At 45.0% G+C, this 14,519-nt stretch overlaps 1 pseudogene; it reads right to left on the reverse strand.

Annotated features, from left to right (window-relative positions):
* Positions 1-8,837: 8,837 nt before the first annotated feature.
* On the reverse strand, positions 8,838-10,948 carry LOC144097375 (very long chain fatty acid elongase AAEL008004 pseudogene; annotated as a pseudogene).
* Positions 10,949-14,519: the final 3,571 nt, after the last annotated feature.

A 14,519-nucleotide genomic window follows, 5' to 3' on the forward strand; every position in this document is an offset into this window, starting at 1 on the left:
TCCTCATGCATTGCGTTTATAACTCCTACTATGAAGAGGGGGTTTCTTCCTGCTGCTTTCAGGGCTTTCCTGAATATGGCCCTGAACCTTACTTTTCTTTGTTTGGGACTTGAGTAGATGTTAAGTAGGAAGAGGCTAGGCTCTTCTTTCCTACCCGTGAGCATTTCTACCAAGACTCCTTCTATGTCCCTGCATTGAATCTCATGTTCGATCGTCGCTATGTTTCTCTCTACTAGAGTCGTTACTCTCGATTTCTCTCTCCTGTCGCTGTGGAATGCCTGATATCCTTTCAGGAATGCTGGTTTCCCGGTCTCTTGTATCGCTATCGCTAGCGGCTTCTCTTCTAACGTATTCACGTAATTTTGCAATAACGCTCGCTTGCGTTGGAATCCTCGCCAATTCCATTGCCAAATAATGGACTTATTGCGTGCGTTTCTGGCCATATTGAATTTGGGTAAAAGCGTCCTCCAAGTTTTTCTGTCGTTCCCCTAGGGCAACCAGCTCAGTTGTCTGCGTTTGCAATTCAGCTCTTTGCGCCTGTAATTCTGCCGTCATGCTATCAAATCTCAGATTCATGTTCTCTTGTATCTGGTTGAGTGCTGCCATGACCTGTGCCATGAAGTCTCTCTGTTCTGTTTGTATCGCCTTTATGGCATTCCTATTTTCTTCACATTCCTTCTTTACCTCTACCCATATATCTGTTTCGTTGTCCCCCTTTGGCTTAAGCGGGGGTCTCCTGACTGTCTCTGCCTCCTCCATTTTGTCCTCTACCGTTTCCTGCCGCTTAGGTGTCGAGGGGGTACTTTGTTGTGCTGCCTGCACGGGCTGTATAGGTAGCATGTGAGGGAGAGGGGGCGCTGCCTTCTCTTTTTCCTTTATTGCTTTCGTAAGGTTACTTATTAACCCTTGGAGATCACTCACTTTCTTTTTCAACTGTTCTATTTCTTTATCTTTATCCTCTTTAGCCTGGGAAGACCCTTCTACAAAGCTTACTTGTTTGGGTTCTTTGGTCGGGGTCCTGCTTCTGCTCTGTCTTCTGCCCCAGGGATTCTTTGGGTCCCTGGATCTCGATCTTCTTGTCCCTTTCGGCGTCGCTTGGGCCCCGGGTGTTGCCTGGTTTTTGCTCTTGTTTTCCCCAGTCTCGAGACGCTGTCGTCTCTGCGACGCTCCTTCATCTCGCCTGCTCGTGGTGTTTGGGGCCTGTGCTTCTTCTTGTTTCTTCTCCCATATCTTATTCTTTACTTCGTACGGTGTTCTGTACATCTCCTTGCATTTCCTGTCTCCCAATGGGTGCTCCTTTCCACAGAGCTGGCACTTGGTCTTGCACTGATGACTTCCCTGTGGGTTTTCTTCCCCACAGTTTCTGCACTTTTTGTTGTCTGGGTCCGGGCATACGTCCTGCCTATGGCCCATCCTGCCGCATGCGTAGCATATTTCGAAGCGTTTCTTGTATAGTACGCATTTGGATGGTGCGGGCGACAGGTACACTTGCCACGGGACCTTGTTGCTCTCGAAAAGAATTAGGACTGCCTTTGGTTCTTTCCCAAGTCTTCTCACTCCCAATACGGGTTGGTTCTTGTTTCCAATGTACTTGAGTCTCTTTAGGATCTCTTCCTCCGTCCAAAAAATCGGTGCATCATATATCACCCCTTTTCCGCAGTTTTCCGGCGCTGCCACGTAGGCGCTTACCGTCGTCTATACGTCGCCCACTATGAGTTCGGTGAGCGACGCGTACTTGTTTCTTCTCGACGCATCTCCCGTTGCCACGACTATAGACTGCTGCTTCGTGTTGAACGTGATTACGTCTCCCGCTCCTCCATCTTCGTTGCCCGCCATTTTGCTGATTGCATCAGCCAGGAAGGCTCCCCCATATTTCATCAGCCTTTCGAGTCCTCCTTGGGGCCTCAGAATGATCTTGTCAAAACCTTTCGGAATCCTCATTTGTTGTCTCTCCACGGACTTTTCCGCGAGTTTTCTTCCCTCGCGTCTCTCCGTCGCTCTTCCTCCGCCTTTCGAGCCGTCCACGTTGCCCCTGTCTCCGCTTCTTCTGGGATTGCTTTCCCATTTCTCTTCGCTCTGAACCACTGTCCCGGAATCTTCAGTGCTTCGGGATCCATTTCTCTCCCCTCTACCACCTCCATGATGTACGAGGTCGCTTAGGCGTGGCCGTAGGCCTAGCCCTCTTTGTCCTTGCCGCTAGGCCTCGTTAGGCCTAGCTCTCTTCGCCTCTCCTGACGCCTCGCTGGCTCGGTATCGTAAAAAGTACGGCCGACCTTGCGCTGTAGCGTTCGGTCCACCGTCTTTACTTCTTCCGTCGTTGATCCCAGCCAGTTTCGCCCACACTCAGGTCCTTGAGTGCGATACAGCCCCCGTTGTCGAAGAAGCGCGCCAAGCGCACGTTCGATCACTTCGACAGCCGGCGGAGGAATCAGTTCCAACGCCAGCTCCCGCTAGTGACGTAAAGCGCTGTGCTTTACCAACACCTTTTTGTCGTTTTGTTCGGGGGCGCTGCGTGTCCCAAGTGAACATTTTATGTAAATCGGCATACTGTACATTGTTACCTATTTAAATGGATTTCCAGTCAGCAGTATTTTGATGCGCTTTCTGAGATCGCAAATGCATGTAAACCGACCCACAACTGGCTATCAAAATGCATGGTAAAAGACACATTCTCTCTTTCTGAAGAGGCCACTTTGGTGCGTGACCTTCAAGAGTTTAATGTCACAGCATACGGCCTGAAAACAACGTCAAGGTTACTTTCCGTCGCTCTCTTACGAAGAGCCTTACATTAAATTTCATTAATCCTATCTAGCCACGATGCCATACACGCAGCTGTTTCGGAAACGCAATGGAACAGATTCATCTCATCAGAATGCAAAAAATGTGAAATGAAATTGAAAATGAAAAAGTGCCCGGCGTATCCTGACGTACATTCGAGTGGGCTCCACAAAAAATAAGAATAAAAAATACCCGCACCGCGAAAGTCACAATAGAGAAGATAAAAAGCAAATAGAAATTTGGAATTGCAGGGAAAAGAATGTGCAACTAACATCGTTTACATTGGGATTTGGTATTCAGGAGTCTTCATTAGCCGGCGGCAGTGGGTCTAAGACGGGTTGTAAATTTACAAATCCGCGAGTTAACTGGGAACTGGGACCAAATGGAGCGCTTCACGATTCTTCTTTTAGAAGCCAGTTATTCTGTAAAAGATTATACGAGAATAGGCGTGCGTTTTTTTTTCGGATCTGACGAGTGGCTGCCCGATAGAAGCTAAGCAAAAAGGAGAATGCAATCAATTTGTTACTTTACTTTCTAGGCGCTGTCCAAGCGTATCATTCGTCTACTACGGCAGAGACCGTAATCTAAAACGGCATATTGCAGGTAGCCGCATTCTTGGTAAGGAGATTCTTACATTCCTTTAGCCCAATAGTACACTTTTTGCTCGTTATATTCGGCTTACCACTTTACAGTCTAATCGATGACAATAACATGATATATTGTCGATCATTCTTTACCAAAAATCCACGTTTCCTTTCAGTTGGTTACCGTATAACATTGTTTTCATTATTTTACCACTTCAAGAAACGCATTAAAGCGAACGTGCAGTGAACTAACCTGTCTGTCTTGTTACGACAACTGGTAATAAAGGGGGGGGGGGGGGGAAACGCGGCAGGGGACAACACAGGACCAAGCAGGGCATGAAATTAGAGAATTTTTTCAAAATGCCTGCCCGCTACTGGCAGAAGACAGGACGCGTTTGCAAGGGTTTCCGGGTAAATGCAAAGGAGTAACAGAGATAAGCCTATGCAGGGCAGTGGACTCAGCCTCACAAACATAACGATGGTGATGATATTTGTTGCATATGTTAGCGTTCGCAAGCCTTTCATCAGGGAATGATAGTGCCAGTTTTATGAAATTTTCTCCTAACAGCGTCGTCTCCAAGTTAAAACACTAAAGGTAAAGAAAATTCTCTGGCACCTTCCCAATAAAGAGCCCGCTAAAATTTTCTTGTTTTGCAGCTCCCGAAAGCGCCACAAGGACGTCCTGACGTGCAAAACGAGTAACGGCTTGCTTTCTGTAGCCAGAATGTCCGGCTATCTGTCGGCACATTTTCCGGCTGCTCAAAAAGCAGGGCCTAGTCGTTACTTGCACAATGAAGCATTAGTCGGCAAAAAGCGTTGTTTGAAGATGCAAAACAAAAACAGAATTCTTGCGCTCACTTTTATGAGTAGCAAGAGATTCTAAATGACACCGCTGTCTTTGCTACCCTGAATGCCTTTCTCCTCGTCCGGAATTCACGGGCGCACAACCCATAATCAGAAACCGCGCGTCAAAAACAGGATGCGTTTGCAAGGGTTTCCTGGTAAATGTAAAGCAGTAACAGTCCAAGTGGTTTGGTTTGCGGCTTTTGACGGCTTCCTTTGTTGCGGAGTTTTCACAAGGAAGTTAAACCGGATATAGAACCAATTAGGTCTTGTAAATTTTTCTTCTTCTTCATCATCATCATCATCTTATTATTATTATTATTATTATTATTATTATTATTATTATTATTATTATTATTATTATTATTATTATTATTATTATTATTATTATTATTAATCTAATCTTGTTAATCTTATCGCTTCATTTGATTGGGCTTCGTTAACTAACGAAATATCAGCGGGAAAAGTCTATGAAAAGTTTTGTATGCAGCTGAAAAACTTTGAATTACAGTGCGCTCGGTTGGCAACTAAAACCGTCAGAAAGGGTCACTGCTGGATGAGGCCGGACATTCTTATGCAATTTCGTATGGAGATAGATTGTGGAAACGGTGCAAAAGAAGTCAAAAAAACCTAGATCGGCGTTTAGAATACAAGTCAGCAAGAAACAGGGTTGTTGCCCTTTTGCGCGGCGCCAAGCGTCGTTTCCTTTATTTTTTAAATTTCAGCAATCTTCAAATAATGTGAGCAAAACTTGGTCATTAGTAAATCATCTCAGAGGTACGAATTCTAATAAATTTTCTGTTTTCGATTCTTTTCGTCAGCCTCTGCCAGCAGTAGCAGGTGCTTTCAACAGGCACTTTGTAAAAGCGTCGCAAAGGGCTTTTAATACCACTACTAGCTCTAGTTCATTAATGCAATCCATACCTGCAACAGCTTTTCTTGATAGAAATTTGAAATATGAACTGGAAACAATTCTTTTCAGCTTCCGCCCTAACAAGCCTACTGGATATGATGGAATACCATTACACATCCTTTGCAGGAACTTTAATGCTCTGTCAGATATTCTCCTTTGCATACTGAATGGTTTTCTGGAGGGTGATGAAATTCCTGAACGCCTGAAAACTACAGTTGTTTTACCCCTACACAAGTCTGGACACAAAGTTAAGATGGTAAACTACCGGCCAATTTCTGTCCTACCTGTAATTGCCCAGGTCTTGGAGAAATTTCTTTTTTGCATCATGTGTTCTTTTCATAACAAATTTTCTGCCCTGAATGATCGCCAGTTTGGCTTTGTCTCTGGACGTGGTACTGTTGCCCTTCGTGAGGAATTTTCGGATGAACTGTTTTCAGCGTTTGATCAGAATCTTTTCACGTGTGCTCTCTTCTTATATGTAGCGAAAACATTTGACTCCCTGAACAATCAAATTTTGTTAAGCAAGCTGTGCTTGTCAGGATTCCGTGGGACTTTTTACCACATTCTCGAAAACTACCTCAGCAATCGTTATAAAATGGTCGCTACCGGCAATAAGGGCGTTTTCAGTTGTAAATTGCCGCTGAATGCGGTGTACCTCAGGGGTGAATTCTATCTCCATTTTTGTTTATTATTTTTGTGAATGAATTCCCTTTGGCTATTTCCAAACGTTTAGTGTTCCAATATGCTGAGGACTCAGCGTTACTGGCAAAGCATCTATCCTACAAAATGGCCTCTGGTTTGTTGCAAAATGGCATTTACAATGCAATGCGCTGGTTTGCTGACAATGGAATTGCTGTCAACGCCCAAAAAACACAGCTCGTCAGTTCTCGTTCTCCTGCAAAGACAACGGTTATTAACATTCCTGTTTACTTAGATATTTCAAACTGTGTTTCTTGTAAATGTTGACCTATGTAAAATGGGGAATGTGTATCTAAGAGTGTCTTTCGACAGTAGCTTAACCTAGCATCACCATTTATCTAATGTTTGTTCTAAATTGAGGTCAGTGGCATGGTTGTCGTTTAATATCAAAAGTTTTGTGCCTTTATCTGTAGAAAAAAAGGTCGATTGTACATGCTTTGGCGTACAGTGTGTTAAGATACGGTATAATCATTGTCGCCTTTTGCTCGGATCGTTTGATACGTAGGATCGACAGCATTTTAAAGAATATTCTTAAAAACATTGCTTATAACACACTCATTTTGTCAGCTGGAGATATCTTCCGTGAACTAGGGCTCCCAAACTTCATATCCTTATTCACTGATACAGTCGTCCTTAAGCACTATTGGTACATTGAATTTAAACAGGAAATTACCCCGACGAGACAACTTAGAAAACATAACCCTTACATTGTTCCTCGTTCAAACACGAGGTATGGTGCGGCCAGGCGTTGCGCTTATGTTGCGGCTACCCTCAACAAACTGCCAGATGAAATATTTACGGCTAGCTCTAGAGGCAAGCTGAGAGAATTATTGAAGAATGAACGGTAAAGTTAGTTTTAATATTAGTGCAATCTGTTTCGCCTTGTTAGATTTTGCCCGTTTATGTTGTTTTCAGTCTTTGTTTTGAATCGACTTGCTCATTTTTAGTGTGCTGTTTTCCAGGTTTATTGTTATGCGTTTTCTTTGTCTATATACGCATGATATATGCTTTTCAGTCACTTTGTATTTTTTTAGGCACGGTCCTACAAGCCATCTAAAGGCTCAGACCGGCCTGTCTCCCCTGTATTGCTAATGACGGTGACAAAAGAAAATTACTATTATTACTATTAGTATTATCATTGTTACGTTATTATTTATCATTTTTTATTATTCATCCTTCCGTCACCTCTACCCTATCTGGAAAAATCTTTAGCAGTGGTTTTTGACTTGTGTAAACTGGGCCGCTCCTCTTCTGCAATAATTACACCCGATAGTTATCGCTTTAGACTCTAAGCGCGCCTCCTGAATTGCCAGGCATCGGCGTGTTGAAGTTTCTTTGCATTAGCGCATTCAATTCCGACACTGTGGCAAAGACTTCCCATAGCGGCCTAATCGCTGTTCTTCCACAAACCTCCGCGTGCATTACCACTCCTAGGCTTCTTAGGCACATGGCAATAGGAACTTTCCGCTTGGAGCATGCGAGTCTTAGTTGCTTAGCTGCCTTAAAACACAACGAAGCAATGCAACAATTTTTTGAAGCCACATTTCTCTTGTCACCAGACCTACACCACGTTCCCTTCCCTATAGAGCAGGAAGCAACGGCGATCTCAAGAGCCTGATGTTCCTGTAATTTACATCCGCTACGTTGTTGCATTCCGCAGTCGCATTTCTGCCTTCAAAAATCTGGTCTGCCAGTCACTTCTTTCTACTCGCTCTGCGCTGAACCCGAAACTATTGACAATTTATGCCCTCCTGTCACTGCTCCTCCTCTCTTCTGGAACAGCAGCTTTAGCAGCTCGGCCTGCGTTTATGTAGTGTGGTTGTTTGCTCCGTTGAGGCTTCAATATTTTGCCACAATGCCAGAAATATGCGCTGCGCCACACTGCATTTTCTCTGAGAGTCAGAGAATCTTCCTCTATTCTTTTAGTAGCTCATGCTCACACTCACAATCAATTTATTTCAGTCCAGTTTCCTGCCTCATTCAGTTACTGGTGCATCTCGCAGAGCTCTGTCCATTTATGGTTCAATAACCCAATGTCCTCCCATCAGTTACATTGCAGCAGGATAATCTCCAGCATTATCACGTCCCTACGTGCCCGAAGGTTGGTCAATTCCACGCAGGGCGCATATATGCCATTCTCCAGTTAAGAGCAACAAAAATACATTGGCCTGTACGGGCACTCTCTCAAGAAGAAAGGAGTACAACAAACTTCATGGAAATCCTACACCATTCGCATACGGGATAGGTAGAAATGCATTTCTGCGTAATTTGCAACCAGAATTTCGCGTGTGCATGAGCAGTTTTTTTTTTTTGAACCAGTTGTCGGGTGCCCATTGGTTGGCGTTTCTGTGGATCAGACATCGAGTGTCACAGGCATTGGCAATGCTTATATTTCTCAGTCTAGTCATGGCTGCAAGCGTGGGTGAAGAAAACAAGAAAAATATCTGTTATGCAAATTTACACCATTGTTCAGGCGGCGCGCTGTCACTCTCTCACATGAGCCGAAGTGAAAAGGTATACACTTTTTCCACGGTGGAAAGCGAGAGACCGTTCCATTCAGTGCACCGCCCTAATTCTCGCTTACCGGGCTTGACATGAGAGTGAAAGGATCTGCCGAGGTTTCACGTCATGGGTTCGCGTAGTCTACTTACTCGCTGTGGCGTCCATTCGGTGAAAGTTTGACCGACAGCCATCAACTCCGACGCATTCCAGACAGAGGCAGGGTAGGTTTGCAGTTAATAAGAAACAATAATTTAAACTAGAAACCTTGCAGAGAGTTGTCAAAGAGTACGCGAGAGTTTCCTTTTGTTTAAGACGCGAGAAAACAATAAAATAAAAAATAAACGGGTCATCTATGTTTAATAGAAGCTTGCCAGCATACAAGTTTTCTTTTTTGTTAGACAGACAACATACTAGCACAGAAAACATAATTTGTAGCCTAAGTATCCTACGAATATCACGATCAACGAAAATAAATAGTGTGCAGAACAGAGGAAAGAATGTGAAACAGACGAAAAAAAAATGCGACACTGCCTCATACTTAATGGCAGTTCATAAACGATTGCACACCTTAATAAGAGAAAACAGGCCCTGTGCTAATTTACAGCGTTTATCTTTTTCGTTTCGTGAACAGTGAACTATTTATTCTGCAGACAGTGTCCCATCTGGGTGGTTTTAGAAACAGCCAGCAAAGTTCTACAAATTATGAACCAAGAAAAAGAGAAGCTTACCCACTTAAAAAAACGCCAATATTTGCGCATAAAATCCTTGCATTGTCTTTACCATCTTTTGGGGAAAAAAAGAAATGTGACCGTGAAACAGCTGCCATCATCTAAAAATACTGTCTCGATTTGCTCATTGTTTTCGGAATCATGTTTGGAGGTAAGTGCAGGTCTAAAGAGACAACAATTACCGACAAATTGCAGCACAGTTCGTTCTTGAGCATGCACGAGTTGCGTTTTTCCGTTACGCATGTTTCAGTCTTGCCAAGCATTTGAATGACGTCGCATAACTCTTCAGACTCCCCCTTGCGCTGGGGCATCCTTGTTGTGGCGATAACATTGCACTTACTTCGATGCCTTTTTAGTTTTTATTAGTGTTAACTTCCTCAAACGAGCAAACAAATGAGAAGAAATTCAGATGGCGGTTACATGAAATATCAAGCACTTCATGCGCTCAACGAAGGCAACTATCGTTTTACAAGTAAATTTCGAGGTCAGCGCACAAAAATCTGCAGTCTGCAGGCGACGTCATTACAACCGAGCCGCTGCTTCTGCTGAGCTCTCCGTGAATGTAAAAATTTATCCTGAAAAAGCCTTTGTGATAGGCACGCACAGAAGAGCATATTTATTCCACAATGGTTATTCTTAAAGCGAGAAATACGACCCTTGACGTGTGGCGGAAGAACTCTTCTACCAGGTTCCATCAAGGAAAACGCGACGTGGATGCTGCCTGTATAATTGTCGCTTAAGAAAACGCAATGCACCATATTAGCTGCAAGCTATAACAGAATGAAACGGTAGAAATCTGGGCTTACAGGAAAACAAAGAGGTGCATGCGATGTAGATGAAATATACTAGAGCCCCTGAAGCCAGCTCTGCCTCTCATCATTTTCCTGTGGGCCCTTAGCTTCGTTGCATCCCGTTTGGAAAACGGCGAAATTGTCTGCGTTTCAAGTCGAGAGCACTAAATGCGCGGAAACGTTCGCAAATTGCACTTTTCTCTAGGTATGTGTCCTTCAGTCAGTCTTCCCGTTTAAAACGGTCTCGGTGCTAACATACTCGCTTTCTTTGTGCCCATGTCGAACCGACTTCCTCAGGTACGTCGTGATGTAGAAGTTAATGAACAGGCATAGTATGAGGAACGTCTGAATGTTGCCCATTATAACAAGATGCTTCGGGAAGCCGCAGTCCACAAACAACGGTATGGACATGTGTATCATGATGATGACGAACTGCGCAATCTGCAGGGTGGTGAGGTACTTCTTCCACCACAGGTACTTGTGCATCGCAGGGCCGAAGGTTGCCAGGAAGTAGTACGAGTACATAATGATGTGGACAAACACGTTCAGGCACATACCCAGGGCGGTCTGGCCTTCAGGCGCGAAGAGGGTGAAGAACCAGCCGTTGGCCACCACAATAGTGTGGTGAAGAACGTGCAGGTGGGTGATATGGGTGAATTTCTTGCGCAACACGAAGAACACGGTGTCAAGGAGGTCCATGTACCGCGCCGCAGTGTACACCCAGCCCGTTCGGTAGAACTCGCGCATTTCGTCGGTCATGAAGCCCGTGATGCCCTGACACCACAGATTGTAGTGGCCGCCCGGAAGATAGGTGAACCGCAGTAACACGTAGAGGAACCTCAAGTTGATTACCACCAGGGCCAGATTGTAGAAGCGCACGATGCTGAGGATCCTAAAGGGTTCGCGGTTCTTCATCCACCGTGGTCCGGCGACCTTAACGAAGTAGAGGTAGCTGGCCAGCAGTGCGAACACGAACAGAGGGTTCATCACGAGCGGGTAATCCCGCGTCCTGGGATCACCCATCTCGCGAATTTGGTGCGAGAGCACGAACGGGTTCAGGCTGTACTTCATGGCGGCTTGGTGGGCGGCTATTTCTGGACTGGAGGAGGCTCTGCGGAAGGAAAGATGGTGAAAAGTGAAAACACCCTCATGATGTTTTCGCAGTCTCTCGAGAGAAGGGAGAAAACCTGAGGTAGGAAAGGAAAAGTGTAATGTGGAGAGGAGACAACAGACCAACCGTCAGGGCTGGATGATACATTTTTTTTAAGTGTGAAAGCGCTGGACTAGCCATGGTCACTCGTCGTTTAGGGCATCTTGCCTACAGGGAAGAACACCAGGATGGCGCGGGAGGTCCCTCTGCCAGTGTGTCGTGTCTTCGTGCGCTGGTGAAAATCCTTGAAACGTTGTAGTGATATAAGGAAATTTGACAGGTAGAATTAGAGGCCAGTGGTAGAAGGAAGCCTTTGCCCTGCAGTGGCCGTAGCCGGGGCTATCAGGATAATGACAAAGCGACTCCGCCAGTTTTCTTTGTAGTTAGTCATAGACTCAGCAGGAGGATATGTAGAAAATTTCATGTCAAGTTAACTAGTACTCCTTGCGTTCTTAATAATTGATTTTTTGGGAAAGGAAATAGCGCAGTATCTGTCTCATATATCGGCGGACACCTGAACCGTGGCGTACGGAAAGGGATAAAGGAGGGAGTGAAAGAAGAAAGGAAGAAAGAGGTGCCGTAGTGGAGAGCTGGGAATAATTTCGACCACCTGGAGATATTTAACGTGCACTTACATCGCAAAGTACACGGGCGCCTTAGCGTTTTGATTCCATAAAAACGCAGCCTTGCGTTCTTTGTTTCCGTTTTAGAAACATTGGAGATAATTTCCCTTAGCACATGAAAAACGTGCCTCTTACCCAAGGTTTGGCTTTGGGGGATTTTATGAAATACATTTTTAAGCCTGAAAATTTCTTCTACACATAATCCGAAGCACGGAACGTATCAGTCTGATGCAATGAATCTTCGTCTCTACTGGTACTTTAAATACATTCGATAAGAGCGTAATGCATAAAACCACGATACGGTACGAATACTAAAGCGCATTACTGGCGAATGTCTTTGGTGACGTTTACGTGTTGCAAAGCGTGTGTTTAAAGTATGGGTCCTGATTCAGTCGATCATGCTGCACGAATAAATAAACGTTATCACCATCATCATCAGCCTTACTACACCCACTGCAGGGCAAATGCCTCTCCCATGTCTCTCCAATTAACCTTGTCCTTTGCCAGCTGCATTCACCCTTTGCCTGCAAACTTCTTAATCTCATCCGCCCACCTAACCTTCTGCCGCCACCTGCTACGCTTTCTTTCTCTTGGAATCCACTCCGTTACCCTTAAGGACCAGCGGTTATCTTGCGTTCGCATTACATGCCCTGCCCAAGCCCATTTCTTCCTCTTGATTTCGACTAGAATGTCATTAACCCGTGTTCCCTCACCCACTCACTGGCATCATTCAGGATGTGGCCGTCCTCGGAATAAACGTTATAAGAGAAGCTAACACCTATAGTGCTTAGCTCCCCATTCTCGAGGAATAGAAAACGAAGCGATCAAATGCCTCATCAGTTGAACCATATACCAATGAAAACTCTCAGACAAAGATGGATGGGCGTGCATACCTCCGTGCAAAGGCTTTAGATATCTCACGTTGTCCAGGTTCTCGGGTCCACCTCTGCCTCCTTCACCGCGACACAGCTCCTGCGACTTCCAGTCGAGCCAGTACGGTTTTTTCTCTCTTTGGCAACTCAACACACGTCCGGAGAAGATCTTCTCGAGGGCGACATGAGAGACCGTGGCAGGGCAAGAAATGACGGCTTTAGAGCGACTCAGTTGAATCTCGCTGCTCGTTCGTCGCTCTCGTAGTCTGTAATTACCGAGCAAGCGAGCGTTGAGCTGAATGAAGTTTCCATTGTTCTCTAGCCTTACACAAGTCACTAGCACTTTCCTCTGCGCCTCTACAGCGCTGCTACGTAATGGGATATGTACATATAACTGTTATTTTTTCAGCTTAACTCCCAACTGCCGCCAGGGTTCCCTGAAATAGATGCCCGCCCTCGCGTTTTCGCCATCAGCCTATGCTTTTCTGCTTACCTGTCGCGTTCTTCCTTGGGTATTTTTGGTGTCACCTACGTGTTAACGGGGGGGGGGGGGGGGGGGTACCCTGCGTAGAGCCATCGTTCCCTGAACTCGCTGTATTTACAGCTGCGTGGCTTTCTTGCGTACAAGAGCACGAGTGTCCCCTTTGGTCTAAACCTAGCAAAGAACGTTCGCTATGGCGTGCGAAGTGTTATTCGTACAGAAAGCAAAAAGGGGTCAAGCCTCCGTCCGTTCGACTGCCTCCTGAACCATAAGAAACTCAGAAAAAAATACCATAAGCGCTGATTGTATATATCGCCAAGCCATGGATTGAATTAGTTTAACTCAGGTAATTGCAACGTTATCTATGGCGTAATATGTTGTCACGTAGGTGACTAGACCGCCGGATGCGTCAAGGGCGGACCCCGAGAAGTGAAGCTTTAGTCCGAGAATGTACGGAGACTCACGAGCCGGCCGACTTCTTCCGGTCTCCTATTTAAAGCGCTTGCGGCAATATATGATGATGGAGTTTTATCAGGCGCATATGCATCATGAACTGTGCGGCTCGCCTTTGTCGAGGGCTACGTACTAGTTCTCTCCAGCTGACAGGGGCGTAGCCAGGGGGGCTGTTTCGGCGTCAGAACACCCTCGAAATTTTCTGGCGTCCTTTTTCTTGTAGGCACAGTTTGACCAATTAAACATAACTTTTCAAGTCAGCCTACTCTTTTCACGTCGTGAAAACAAAAAAGTGCTTTTTTAAATGGCCTCTGCGGCCGAGCGCAGCTTCACATGCTGGGTGTGAAATTTTTGACAAATGCCGTGCCTTCGCACTTGCCTACTTTATTGCAGAGCAGAAGTTTTTGTTTTGTATGTTATGTGAAAATATTCTAAAAAGCCGCGATTTGTCGTACGACTGTTCTTTTTTTGTGAGAAAATAAATGCTGTTTACAAATCAAGTCCTCGGATTCCTGTGTGCACTCTTATGTTTATGTATATATTACAGGGAAAGAAACAACTAACGCTTCGGCTTTATTATAGCGGAAAAATGACTGAGGTATTGTTTAAAAAAAAAGCGATCGCTGAAAAAGGATCCCTAAAAAGCTATCCTTTCTCTAGGCACGAAACAGCCCTACCAGTCTGTCCAGCAGGAATTTGAAATGAAACCTGTAAGCTTCAGTTGCTTCATGAAAATAGAAACTTAAAAAAAAGTCTCACAAGTCACGTCCACAAATCAGGACGAAGTGCCGAAAGGGGTTAAAAGGCACTCGCACTCGTGAGGGCACTCGCAAATAGGCGTTTTTGCATTTTGCCTCCACCGAAATCTATATCCGGCATGGTTGTGGTTCAATGCCGCGGTTTTGGGCCCACCAGATGAACGCCATTACCACTAACACCACTACATCATTAGGTTGTATCCTCATGTTAAAGAAACGGTTAGACATAGAAGGTTGTCCTCGGTCAGTTTTTTCATGGTTTTTGAACGTCCTTACATCACTGCAAAACTAGACAACAACAGATAAAGACCCACCCGAGCCAGGTGTGGAAATAATTTCAGTGT

This window comes from Amblyomma americanum, chromosome 7 (assembly GCF_052857255.1).
Source record: "Amblyomma americanum isolate KBUSLIRL-KWMA chromosome 7, ASM5285725v1, whole genome shotgun sequence".
Lineage (NCBI taxonomy): Eukaryota > Metazoa > Arthropoda > Arachnida > Ixodida > Ixodidae > Amblyomma > Amblyomma americanum.